The following is a 14,668-nucleotide window of genomic DNA, read 5'->3' as shown; positions in this document are numbered from 1 at the left end:
TCTGTCAAAAGAGCGTCTCTCTTAAGCACCTCTGGCGGACTATACCAGCAAAAGCCTTTAATGTTATTTTAAACTTAGTAACCGTGGACAGTGGCGGTAGTTGTATTGATGCGATAAGACTCTGGGAAGCTGGGTTTATGAAGGGGGCCTGTAAAGGACACTCCAAAACTCCCTTCCACTTTCAACTATATTCCTGAAAACTTTAATAATTGTGTTGCAGCGGTCTCTCGTGACTCCTTTTTCTCTGGGATGAATAGTCGTATGATATATTGTGAAGGAGTTTCAAGTAACACAAGGGACCAGCATTCAAGCCCAGTTAGGATTGACCTTTCAACCTAACCTAACTTAGGTTTAGTTTATATCTGTATGGTTTTTTATGGAAGCTGATTGCTTTTGCTTGCGTTGTTTCCATAAAGTTATTTTTGGGGTTGTTAAGGGTAGGTATAAGTTAGGTTAGATTTTCAGATTTCAAGTGAGATAACGATCGATGACAGCGCTTCGATTTTTGAACAAATTGTTCAGATTGGACTACTGTAGCGTATAGCTGCCATGCAAACTGAACCCTCCAAAGTAAGGGCTCGTATGAAAAACTTTTTTATTTGTCGAGATATCTTTACGAAATTCGGCATGGATTATTGACCAAGACAGCGCTATATTATTCCAAGAAATTGTTCAGATCGGACAACTATAACATATAGCTACCATACAAACTGATCAATCAAAATCATGTCCTTGTATGAAAAACTTTTTCATTTGATGAGATATTTTTACAAAAGTTAGCATAAATACTTTGCTGAACGAATTTTACAATCTACGTAGAAATTGTTCAGATCGGTCCACTATAGCATATAGCTGTCATACAAAGTAATCGATCAAAATCAAGGTTTTGATCCTTCTATACCCTTTTATGCCATAAGAAATGTACGTGTAAAGGGTATGATAGCTTCTTCTTGTCTTTAATAAGTTATTCCAAAAATGTATATAGATTAATTTCTTGAATGTTGCATATTTCTGTATGTATCACTCACTCTTCTGCATTGTCTCTGTTTGTCACTATTTCGCCGCAAAAGTTTGCTTATCTTGTTACAGAACTTCTTACATACATTTGAGTGAAAGCATGCACTTTGATAAAATATTCAAAACAATTTCCGCAGTTAATTAAGATTCATTACTGCTGCTGCAACTATTTGTTTCCACGAAATGAACAAAATGTGCGCCAACTGCAACAAGCGAGCTGAGCTGAGCAACTGGCTAGGGCAGTAAATAATGCGTTTAATACACGCCGGTGCCACATTTTGTGGCAAGCTCAATGACAAGTTGCCGTTGCTGTAGCAATCTATCTAATCTACGAGCTGGCGCGCAAAAAGGATACTTTCGAATGCTTTGTTGGGAATGCTGATAACTCAGTGTCGCCAGCGGCTGCTGCAGCTATGGTAGCATAAAGTTAAACGATACGCGTCGTCAAGCAAAACACTTAAGGACCATTAAGAACGTCGCATTGGCAATCCGTTAAGACAGTTATATGTTATGCATAAAAAGCGTTGTACTTATGCAAGCTAGAGCACGACTTAATACATTGTGACAAAAAAGAAACCGGAAATTGTAAATTAATTTCTCGGGAATGGTAATATAACTTGACAGGGTAAACGATATTTCAAAAGACTGTATTTTGCTAAGTTGGTGGGACTGTCTTTAATTACTATGCCAAATATGAGCGCGATCTGTCAACCAGTTTGTTTACAGCAGCTGTTTAAGTCGGTACACCTCAGTAATGCGTTGCAATTTTTACAATGGATAAAAATATCGAACAAAGAATTTTTCTGAAATTTTGTATTTCTAACCAAATTTTGTATGCGAAATCGGTGCGAATATTGAAAAAAGCTCGCAGTAATTCAGTTTTCTCGAAAATACAATCCTACAAGTCGTACAAAGCCTTCAAAGACGGTCGAGCGAACGTTGAATACATACTTCGTTCTAGACTATCACCGACCTCTTCAACTGATGAAAATTATAAAAAGAAATTGAAGGATGTGGTGATTGAAAATCGGCAGACAAAACTTGTTAGAGAAACGTCAGAGAGAGCTCGCCCTCTTACACGAATCCGTTCGAAAAATTTTGGTAGATATTTTGGGTATGAAACGCGTTCTTCCTCGACTCGTCCCGATAAAGCTGAATTTGACAGTTATTGGCCGTATAAAAGTCCGGGTCTGTTCCGGTTACGTAGACCCGCCTACCATGGGAAACCGTAAATAGGTTTCTCTTCATATGATTGATCGTGCGAATTCCCATCCCACATTTATGAAGAACAATGAAACTGCCGATGAAACATAGGATATTGATATTCAAACCAGTCAACAATCATTGGAATGGAGGGGAAAAAACGAGCCGAAGCTAAGAAAACTACAACAAGGCAGTTCAAAAATCAAGGGATTTTTCGATAATCGTGGTTTGGTCCATCATGAATTATACAGGAAGGACTTAAATAAAAAAGTTTATTTGGCCGTATTGAGACATTTGCGTGGGAACATCCGTCGAAAGCGGCCGGAATTGTGGAAGAATAATTCATGGATTTTACATGATGGTAATGCACGATGCATCGAACCCCGATTGTGACCGAAGTTAAAGCCAAAAACGCAATGAATACCAGTGGTCTACCACCGTATTCAGAAGATTTCCGTGTGAGTTGTCTTGTTCCTCAAACTGAAATTTCTGCTCCGAGTTCAGTCTATTGAAGAGATAAAAATAATTCGCTGAAGGATAGTCCAAAAGTGCTTATGAAAGTGTTTCGAAGACTGGAAAAATCGGACCTAAGGGTATTAGATCTGGTGGGGATAACTAAGAAGGCGACAAAATAAATATTCCTCAATAATTAAATATTTTACTTAAAATTTTTATTTAAATTTCTTCTTCTGTCTTCAACTGTAGCCAGATTCTTTTCCACCTGGTATTTCCAATGGAAGGGAAGTCTTATTCTTCCTTTGCTTCCCCCCAGCGGATACTGCATCGAATACTTTCAGAGCTGGTTACTTTTTTGTCACAAAGTGGGACATGAGTGAGGAAGTAGGCGTGTGTGGGTGGGCCATTAAAGCGCGTTATAAATTTCACACGCTTTGTAGTTAAGCATTTAACTGTTGCTTTGTGTGCATGAGTATGTTGCACGCAGCATTGCTGCGGCAAAACTGTGTGGAATGTGAACTTTTTGCAAGGAAATTGCTGTGTAAATACCCACTACGGCGGGCAGTCGGCGGAAAATGCTGTGCGGTCGAGCGTTGTAAAGCGGAATGTGTAATTTATGGCCTGCAATAAGCAGCCGCAGCCAGCAAGCCAAGCAAACAAGCGGCAAATACACGACGATTAAGCGAAAAATGTCGTGTGGTTTATTTGTGTAGCGTCGCAGCGCGTTATTTGCTTGCCCGCCGTGCGCTTGGCTCTCCGGTTTGTCCTTTAAGGAGCCAGACAACCAGGGTACGTATGGTTAGCTGTTGAGCAATGAGAGGTTAAAGCGTGATTGCTGGCTTGTTTGCGACGATTAGTGCGAATAAACATTTACTTGCGCGTTAGCAGTTATCCTTTGGCTACGCAAATACGCACACAAACACGCCCACAGCACGCGCTAAGTGTTTTTAAGTGTGCTTTAAGGGCGTTTCAGTGGCTCTGTATACTAAAAGTGCATGCACTTGACTATTTGACGTTCTCACTGTTGCTCGCGCTTAAACAAAAGCTTGTTAAGATTATGTAGTGTATGTGTGTGCTGTAATTTGACATGTAGATGTGTGTCTGTATGTGTTTTGTAGACACTGCAACGCTATTGTGTTATTTAGTATTGACTTTGTGTTGTTTGCTTTGCCAGCGAGGCGATTTGGTGCGCCTTATGGCATCGTTTAGTTATAGCCAATGACATTATTTACCTCAATTAAACACACTCGATTGAGTAGACAAGCCCCGAAGTCAAATAATTGAACTTTGGGGCGCGCTTTAAGTAGCCATAAATTTCAGACAGCTAATAGCGTATGTCAAATATTAAAGAAAATATATAAATTATGGTTTAATAACCGAAGATATTTTAAAGGTATACGAAAAAAATAAAAAAATTGAACTTGTTAGGGTAATAATGGCTGAAAATCTCTTTCAGCGGTTAATAAGTGTTATTCAGCACACATTCAGCAACTTCTTTACATTCTTGCTGTTTTCCAGAGTGTAAGAAAAGGTAATTCAGCGCAAATTCAGCGCTTTAATTTAACACTTAAGCTATCTGTAAGCCAGGGAGTTAACATCAGATGTCGCAAAACTTAATATTAAACAAAGAAAGGGTATAATCGAACATTTTATACTCACAAGGATATAATAACTGTTTTAGATTCAACATACCATTTGCGAAATTACTAAAAATCAAATTCAGCAATATTAAATTTTATTCAGCATAGGTTAAGCAGCTTCTTTACATTACTTACTGCTTCGAAGGTAATTCAGCGCATATTCAGCTCTCCCGTTTATCACTGAATCTATCTGTAAGCCAGGAAAATGCCTTCAGCTGTGGCAGAACTTAATATTAAACAAGTAAGAATGGGCTAAGTTCGTGTATAACCGAAAAATTCATAGTCGTGCAACTCACAAGGATCTAAAAAATGTGTAACTAAATGCGGAAAATTAATAAATGTTATTCAGCACATATTCAATAGCATCTTTACATGCTTATTGCTTCAAAAGTATTGAAAAATAATAATTCAGCGCAAATTCAGCGCTTCCGTTTATCACTGAATCTATCTGTAAGCCGGGAAAATTCCTTCAGATGTAAAAATCTTTAAGATTAGACATGTAAAAGAGGGCTAAGTGCTGGTATAACCGCACTTTTCATACTCTTGCAACTCACAAGCATGTAATAAATGTTTAAGATTCAATAAACCCGTTGCAAATATACTGAAAATCAAACTCAGCAGTTAATAAGTGGTAGTCAGCACACATTCAGCAGCTTATTTACATTCTTACCACTTTAAAAGGATTGAAAACAGTGATTCAGCGCTAATTCAGCTCTTCCATTCATTACTAAATCTATCTGTAAACCGGAGCGTGGTTTAGTTTTTAAGATTTTAAAAAGATTTAACTCGATTTTCTTCAAAAATACGAGTCCTATAGAAAAAAATGATATGGCAATGTAGTAGATCATTAAAAGATCTACAACATTTACATATGACATTTTTTCACATAACAAAATTCAAATAACCAAGTTTTGGCTTTTTTTTATCTTAGCTGGTACAAAAATGTGTTTTATTACACGAAATTTGGTTTGAACTTATCTTCTCATATCCCAAACACACTGTATTTTTTTGCTTATTACTTATATGCATGACTGCCATTATTTTTCGTGATATTAGTTGGATTACGCATTCGCCAAAGCAAAATAGCAACTCACACTTTATTGATACTGACCGTGCACACATACAAACAAAACTACGAAATTGCATAAAAGGCCTGTAGAAATACACGTGCAGCAGCATTTCGCCATTAAACTGTTCTCAAATAAATAGTGTTGCACAATTCATCGAAAATACAAAGAAAACGAAAAATTTCGCAGCATCACTCATACGCCATGGTGCACCACTAAAGTGCGCTACGTTATGCGGTGTCTGCCAATGCATGCGGATTAGCCAGCTCTGATGTGAATTTTTGTCGATACAATCATTTCGGCAATGCATGAATTTTAAGCGGTATTTCCATGAAATCCCTCGTTCACACACACACATTTAAAAATGCTGGCGAATAAAGTCAGCTACACAGCTTTACATACATGCGGCGATCAATGGAATTACCTTTGGAATAAAACGCGTATATAAGCGCTTGCAACCAACGGAGCACAAAACCACTAAGCTCTGCATACAGCAGGATATGGTAGGAGGAAGAGCGGCGTATCTGCGATTTCGACAGTTGTTAGGTAACGATAACGCAGCACGTGTTGGCAACTCTTTTTGCTAACTGCTATATCTGTCATTAGGCTAACATCACTGAAAATGCTATTAAAAGATAGTTATGTGAGTGTTGTTTTTAAATGAAAGTGTTGGAATTTGTAATCTTTCAGCTAAACTTTCGAAAAATATGTAATATATTTTACGGTAGTACCACTATAAAGTACTGCCAAAAGAAGCTAGGATGCAATATTTATATCATGCACAGGTTCCCTCGGGTTTAGAGGTATCGAACTGAAATTTTACACATGCCCTTTACTCTCCAAGAAGCTGCTTGTTTGTCGGAACTGTCGTTATCGGACCACTATAGCATATAGCTGTCATATAAACTGATCCATCAAAACCCAGTCTTGGTATGGAGAACTTTTTTACTTGGCGAGATATTTGTACGAAATTTGGTATGGATTATTTTCTAAAATAATGCTACAATTCTTGAAAAAATTGCTTAGATCAGACCACTATAGCATATAGCTGCCATACAAACTGAGCGGTCAAAATCCAGGGTTGGTAAGGAAAACTTTTTTAGTTTTCGAGATATTTTCACGAAATTTGGCTTATAATATTTTAAAAGCCAACGCTACAACTTCAGAAGAATTTTTTCTGATTGGATCATTATAGCATATAGCTACCATACAAACTGATCCATAAAAAACAAACCTTGTATGGTAAACTTTTTTATTTTATGAGATATTTTTATAAAATTGCGTATGGATTATTTCCAAAAATATTGCTAAAACTTCCGAAGAAATTATTTAAATCGGACCATTATAGCATATAGCTGCCATGCAAACTACTCAATCAAAATCCAATCTTGGTATGGAAAACTTTTTTAGTTGACGAGATATTTTCATAAAATTTTGCATGGAATATTTTAAAAGAAAACGTTACAATCTCCGTAGAAATTGTGCAGATCGGACAACTATAGCATATAGCTGCCATGCAAACTGACCAACCAAAATCAAGTACTTGAATGGAAAACTTTTTTATTTGTTAAAGTTATGTTGACTTGTTTTTAAATAAATTTTATATACCCATAAACGTCTCTTTCCTGTACACATTGTTTGTGTAAACTTATTTTTACAGTTTTCTGGCAACGCTGCTAAAATTTTGTTATTTAAGCCTGATAAAAGGCGACAGGCCGCGTGCGTATGACTAAGCACATATGCGCGCTGCACTAATCTGGCTTAAGAATGCTATTTAATATGTGCTGGTATAAATTTATAACGTTTTCCAGTATTTTCGTTGACATACCGCCTCCAAACGTTTGCTAACTGCTACACATTTAGCACATTTGCGCATAAAAAATTATATTTTTAGCACATTAATGCCATAAATAACTCGACTGTTGTATGTATTGTTATTGTAATGACATGCCGAAACTTATCAGACCAAATGGCTACAAAACGTTATGGTAAATACATTCCTTAGCTCATATACACATACATACGTACATACTTGTATGGGGGTATGGTACGTGGAACCGTTATATTTTGCCATTACTGGTGATTATTGTATTTTTATGTATGTATGCATATACTTATGTTCTTATGGACATACGTTCTTATGTGCAAACATATATTTTTTAATTGTTTTTATTTCGCTTTGAGCGCTTTAGCTGAAAAAAACTTCGCTTGTGTTATAACATGCTAACCACTTTCAGTTCTGCAATTCAACACACACATCTTTATGGAAATATGTACATCAGGTATATAAATACACATACTATAGTACATGCGTTATGTTTAAAACTGGCGAAACTATGCGAAAGCTCTTCCAACTCTTTTTGATATGAGCAAACAGACTTGGTATTAAATGAGATTAATATATGTACATATGTATGTATGTATGCATGAATGATCAAAAAGCTTTCCTTCTGCTGGAACGACCAATATTAATAATGTATTATATAATATTAAGTAACGTTCCTTCCGCTTCTTTTCAGCTTTTAAGAAAGCAAAAATTTTGATACTTAACATAACTGCTTTACAGCTATGAAACAACTCGAGGCTTGTAATATGCTCAAAGAAGCAAGCAGATAAGCCAAACATGAAAAGGCTTGGTGCACAAAAGTACTCAAATTAGCTTCAACAATTTCCTTTTTGACAGCTGTCAAAAAAAGCTGTATTTTGTTTGTGAAATCTCTGAGGCAAAAAAGTCGAAGCCGAAATATTGAACGCTTCGAGTTAAAACTATCGGGTTTTGACAGCACTTTTGACAGCGCTTTAGACAGCAATTGTGTTAAGAACGCTGTAAAAGGAAGCCTAATTTATTAACTATACAAAACAAAAAAAAAATGAAGTCAGCAGCTTTTACAGCTTCCAACACAACAAAAATCAAAGTTTCTTGCTGAAAGTGAGTAGAAAATATTTTTATTGTAAGCCAATGGTGAAGACTTGAAGAGATGAGAAGCGAAAAAAATGCATAGTAGGTTGAAACCCAGTGACGAAGAAAGAAGAAATAGCAAAAATTAAAGGAAACATATTTTAGGTGCGAATTGAGGGCAGTTAGCGGAAGCCTGGACTCTGATTGAATATTTTAGGGTTAAAAGCGTTTTAACTCGTTTGCTGGTAAAACTAAGAATCCTGTAGGAAAAACTTATATGGCAAAGTTGTTTTTGTTTTAAATTTTTATCTATAATATAAAAATTTTTTAAAATTTATTTTTAATTTTATTTTTGAATTTTTTCTGATATAATATGTATAAAAATTATTTCTGATTTCCTTCTATTTAAAAAAATATTTTTTGATTTTTTTTTTAATTTTTTCTAATATACATACAATTAAAAAAAATTATTTTTTATAAAAATTAATTCTGATTTTAAGGAATCCGCGTTGAAGGGATCACCATTTCTCTGTTTTTTCTTTTAATTTATCTTCATTATGTAAAAATTATTTTTAAAAAAGTTATTTCTGACTTTTTTTGCATTTTTGCTCTTTTATATAAATACTATTTAAAAAAATATTGTTTGATTTTTTTTTTGGAATTTTTCTCTAATTAAAAAAATTATTTTTTATAAAAATTAATTCTGATTCAAAGGAATCCGCGTTGAAGGGATCACCATTTTTCTGTTCTTTTGAATTTATCTTCATTATGTAAAAATTATTTTTATAAAAGTTATTTCTGAGACTTTTTTTTGCGTTTTTGCTCTATTATATAAATACTAATTAAAAAAATATTTTTTGATTTTTTTTTTTGAATTTTTTCTTTATTATATAAAAATTATTTTTTATACAAATTATTTCTGATTTCTATTGATTCGCTAATATCATCTCGTATTAACCTAAAACAGCGGTTTTAAACTGAGCCAATGCACAACGTTGCATAGAAAATTATACAACAATCTGTTGCTAATTACATACATACATATGTACATATAATATGTATTAATTGGGTAATTAGCTAATTGCTCCATTGTTGCCATTCAATTGAGAATGTCACAAGTCTATTTGGACTTCATAAAAATCTCTGCGAAAGTTGTGAGACTACAAAAATTTAATATCTCACACTATTGTTCAACATAAAATAATTTTGTTTGCCGACTTCGAAGTTTTATTATTCAATTCGTATTGACCTTTTTATTACTGGTGCTGTCGAAGATTTTAGTACTTTTCAGCATTATCACAGCTTAATATGATGCAACATTTATCAGTATTGGCTCAGGCATGAATTAATATATGGATGTATGTATGTACATATGTGTATATGCGTATATTTTTAAAAATGTAATAAAATTTTTAAAATTTTTTTCGGGATTTCAAAATATAAAAGAACGCTCTTTTTACTCCAATGTTTAGCATAAAAACTTTAATTTTAATTTTTAAAACGATGTTTTTTTTGGCTTAAATTTTGATAAATATTTCTATCTATTTTTAAATTTCATTTTCGGGGTTGCAAAATAAAAAAGAATTAATTTTTTTCATTTCAGCAGTGAGGATAAAAGTTTTAATTTTCTATTTTATTTTGACTACGATTTTCAAGATTAATTTGTTTTTTTTTTTTTAATTTTTCCAACCGTTGTGTTGTATTAATTTTTCCCACTATCTTGGATTCCAATTTCGAAAATTATTTTTAAATTCGATTTTCAGTATTGCAAAATTAATTATTTTTTACCCTAGTATTAAGGTTCAAAAATTTAATTTTTTAATTTAAAATCCGATTTTTTGGATTCCTTTTTTTAATTTTTTAACCGTTATTTTGATTTAATTTTTTAATAGTTATTTTGAATTAATTTGTTTTTTAATTTTTTAACCGTTATCTTGGATTAGAACTTCGAAAATTATTTTCTCATTAAATTTTCGGGATTTTAAAAATAAAAAAATATTTCATATTGTTCGCTCCTATTTTTGATTTTTAATATGCATTTTTGGATGACACTTTTTTGAAATTTTTATATTCGAAATTAAAAAGTGCAATTTTTACTCTATTATTAAAAATTGAAAACTAAAATTTTTATTTAATTTTAATTTTCAATTTTTAATAATATTTTCTAGATTAATTTTGTTTTTAATTTTGAGTTTCGAAATTTTTCGAAAAACTTTTTATTATTTTTTAATACTATTTTCTGATTAATTCGTTTCTTTAAATTATGCCAACTGCTATGTGGAATTAGAATTTAGAAAATCATTTTTAAATAAGATTTTTGGGATTTCAAAAATAAAAAAATAAGATGCAAATTTTTAATTTATAAAACGATTTTTTGAACAAAAATTTATTTTTATTTTTCAATCCGACATTTTGGATTAGAAATTCGAAAGTTAATTTTAATTAATATTTTTCAAAATAAAAAATAACACTTTTTCACTTCTTTCTAATTTTAAATTTTTAATACGATTTTCTGGATTATTGTTTTTTTTTTCAAAAATTATTTTTGATTTTCGATTTTTTTTATTTTTGTTTTTCTACAAAGTAAAAAATATTAAAAAACTTTTCTTATTATTTAGCTTTAAAATTTAAATTTTTAATAATTTTTTGGACATTTTTTTTTTAATTTTTTCAACATTTATATTCTATTATAAATTATTAAAACTAATAAAAAAAATTTTTCAAATTGGATTCATTGTTTATTTGTTATTTCAACTTATTTCCAAGCCAAAATTGTATATTTTCATTTATAAAGTCAATTAAATTATATTTCAACATTTGCACACCTTTAAATAATGCTCCTCTTTCTTCTCATTGCAGTTATGGATAACGGTCTAAAACAGCTCGTCAAAGTGTATACGTTGCATTTATATAACATTGTGGTCGGTTGTCGGTTGTGCGCAACGCAAGCGTAAAATAGCAGCACAATAATATACGAAAATTCCACAAGCGAAAGAAAATAAAATAACACGGTATAGCAATTGTTGCTTACAACAATAGTGTTAATCAAAAATTGCCAGAGCAAAGTTGTAGCAACAAACGGTGTGTTCTAAACAAAAAAGCATCGCCAAAACAAGCACGTGCACTGCAACAATAACAACAATATCGCGTAAGTAATTTCATAACCGTTATATTATATAAATGTGTATATGTGTGTGTGTGTGTGCGTATGTGCCTTTGATTTGGCGAGCAAAAATGTTTCTAGTGTCAATATTTTTTGTGAATATATAGTTATTTATTTTTATTGTTGTTTTTTGTTTTTGTTGCTGGAATTCCAATGCTTCACTGCCAATAAGCTGCGTGAAATTTTTCCGCTTGCTGTTTGTTTGTTCGGCGAGATTTTGCTATAACACTCAGCATACACACAAACAATAACGCTCGTCCGTGTGGGTTTTGGTCAAATAGAGGCATGGGCAGGTCAAATGCGGTACTGTTGGCCCTATGTTTGTATATTTGTATGCTTGTGATGTTGGCTGTAGCAGCGTGGAAAATCAAAAACAAAGTAAAAATAGTTCAATTTGTTTTCTGTTAACAATGATACCAAATACTTGGTGGAACGTTGCTATTTTTGTGGGATTTTTGTATTACTCGCCAAATTGAAAGATTACCAGTGAAATGCGTGAAGTTAAGACCACAGCTTTCTAGGTGTTATAACTTTAGCTCTCAAATTTTGCAGGGATTCACACCTAATTTGAAGCTCCTCCTAAATTTTTGTTACTTTTATTTTTAGTTCGAAGCTCATACCTTAATTTCTATAATTTTGTCACTTTGGAAGAAGTATAACCGAAATTTTACCACTTTACTAGATATATAACCCATATTTTACCCTTTTTAACCACCCAACAGTAGCTTTTTCCAATGTAAGTGAGCTTATTGACACAACTACCGCGAATTTCGTTTCAAATTAGTTCGATTTGTGCATTTTGATTAATCTCAAGCAGCAAACCATCGTTTTCATTAGAACTGTCTGATGATGTATTGCTTGTGTAATGTTCACGATTAGCAAATCATTTCACAGAAATCATAGCTTGGTATAAGCTTGTAGCTTATGTTTTGAAATTCTGTTTTTGTCGAACGTGCATTATGCACTGACATAGTATATGAACTACCAGTCTCTTGGCTTGTCATCAGTTTAGGGCAGAAACATGAGTGAATATCATACATATATGTATAATATTAACTATTTTCATGCCTGTTAGGGGTATATTGAATTTGACAAGAATGTTGTAACACCCAAAAGGAAGGACAGTTGGAGCCTCTCTAAAATATATACCACATATCGTCACCAAAAATGCAAAAGAGGGCATCGTCAACCAAAAAAATCAAAAATCGCTGTCAGATAACCAATCTATAACCAATATATAACCAATATATAACCAATATATAACCGATTCATAACTTGATTAACCAAAACTTAAATTCAATATGAGTGTATGATAACCAATACATAACCGTTTTATAACGAAAACTCAAATTTTGTTTCAATATGAGTGTATGATAACCAATATATAACCGATTTATAACCAAAACTGAAATTTTGTTTCAATGTGAGTGGTTTCTATTTATCGTTTTTTCTTCATCTGTAAACTTCGGAAAAGTGATGTTAAATTTTTTTACATTTTATGTGACATATGTACATATATAACCACTCTGAAGGCCTGAGTCGGATTAGTCGTGTTCAACTGCCTATTTGTACGCGAACTAGTCTCTTAGTCTTTAAGATATCGGCCTAAAATTTCGCAGACGTGCTTTTCTTCCTAAAAAGTTTCACATTTGTCGGAACCACTACTATCCGATCACTATAGGATATAGCTGCCAAACAAACTGAACCATCAAAATCAAGTTCTTGTATGAAAAACTTGCTTATTTGACAAAGTATCTTTACAAAATTCGGTGTATATAAAAAATGCATATATATGCATGCTATAATTTTTGAAGAAATTATCCAGATCGGACCCCTATAACATATAGCTGCCATATCGGACCACTATAACATATAGCTGCTATACAAACTGACCGATCAAACTCAAGTTCTTGTATGGAAAACTTGCTTATTTGACAAGGTATCTTCACGCAATTTGACGTATATTATTAGCCACTATATAGCTATAATTTTTGAGGAAACTGTTCAAATCGGACCACTATAACATATAGCTGCCATATAAACTGAACGATCAAAATCGAATCCTCGTATGAAAATTTTTTAATTTGACAATATATGTTCACAAAATTCGGCATATATAATTAGCCAAAATATTGCTATAATTTTTGAAGAAATTATCCAGATCGGACCACTATAACATATAGCTGCCATACAAACCGACCGATCAAAATCAATTATTTTTCTTGTTTATAAAGGTATAATTTAATATAATATTAGTCACAGATGCCATAATTTTTCAGGGTTAAGGAAATAACAAATTGGTGCCATATAATGAAAAAAAAATTTTCTTATGAAAATTTTTTAATTGACATTATATTTTCACAAAATTCCATATATAATTTTCCAAAATATTTTCATAATTTTTTCATTATTTTTCTTTTCATTAACACCAAAATTATTTGACCGCTCTATTCCCTGAAGCCACAGTATGCAGATTAATTTCATGTTCAACCTTTGAAGCCACGTTTAATATCTCCAACCACTTGTTTCTAATTTAACATATTGCCGTATATAATATACTGTGCACCTGTGTTATTTTGCTACTCCAGCGCAGCGTCTATCGGTATTTTATGTCGCGGATTAATTTCATAAGCTTTTTTTTGCTTAAAATGCTACATGACAAGCACAACGCTCAGCTAATTGAGCGCCTTCGCTGCGTTGCTGGGGGGAACCACCATGAACTCCCCTCACACTGCAGCCCAGCTCACCACCACCACCAGCAATGCCACCACACTGCCACTGCTTGCCCGTATGTCAATTAAACTGTCAAATACACGTGTTCACTTTATGCCATTGTATTCCGCGTAAGCTTAACAAAAAGCGCGAGAAGAAATTCTTTACGGTTATTTGTGTATTTTCAAATGCTATAACAGTCAAGCATTAATGGCGGTTAGTGCATATATACATATACATATGTATAATATATGTGTGTGTAAGTATGTGTGTATGTTTATGGTGACACGCCGCTGTTTACATTCTCTGTTATTAACTGATAAATTAGTTAAGCTTAAAAGCCTAATCAATGCACAACAATTAATAAAGCAATTTGTTGCATTACAACAACAATAATAACACATAATTATATTTTCTGTATTTACTTAAGTGCCTGTTACTATTTTTATGCTAGCTTTTGTAAATAAAATGGAAAGTTAGTGCAATCATATGGTTGTTGTAATATAATGTT

At 32.7% G+C, this 14,668-nt stretch overlaps 1 protein-coding gene across 5 annotated transcripts in view; it reads left to right on the top strand.

The window, feature by feature from the left end:
* The window catches only part of LOC105225948 (receptor-type guanylate cyclase Gyc76C), a 140,494-nt gene that overhangs the window by 55,614 nt on the left and 70,212 nt on the right, over positions 1–14,668 (top strand). For all 5 annotated transcript variants that reach the window (XM_049458874.1, XM_049458875.1, XM_049458873.1 and 2 more), the window contains one exon: positions 11,142–11,430. The gene's annotated coding sequence lies outside the window, so the exon portion shown is untranslated. The remainder of the gene's footprint in view (positions 1–11,141; positions 11,431–14,668) is intronic.

The sequence above is a fragment of the Bactrocera dorsalis genome, chromosome 5 (genome assembly GCF_023373825.1).
Source record: "Bactrocera dorsalis isolate Fly_Bdor chromosome 5, ASM2337382v1, whole genome shotgun sequence".
NCBI lineage: Eukaryota > Metazoa > Arthropoda > Insecta > Diptera > Tephritidae > Bactrocera > Bactrocera dorsalis.
The sequence above is the reverse complement of the archived record's forward strand: the minus strand, read 5'-3'. Positions and strand labels throughout refer to the sequence as shown.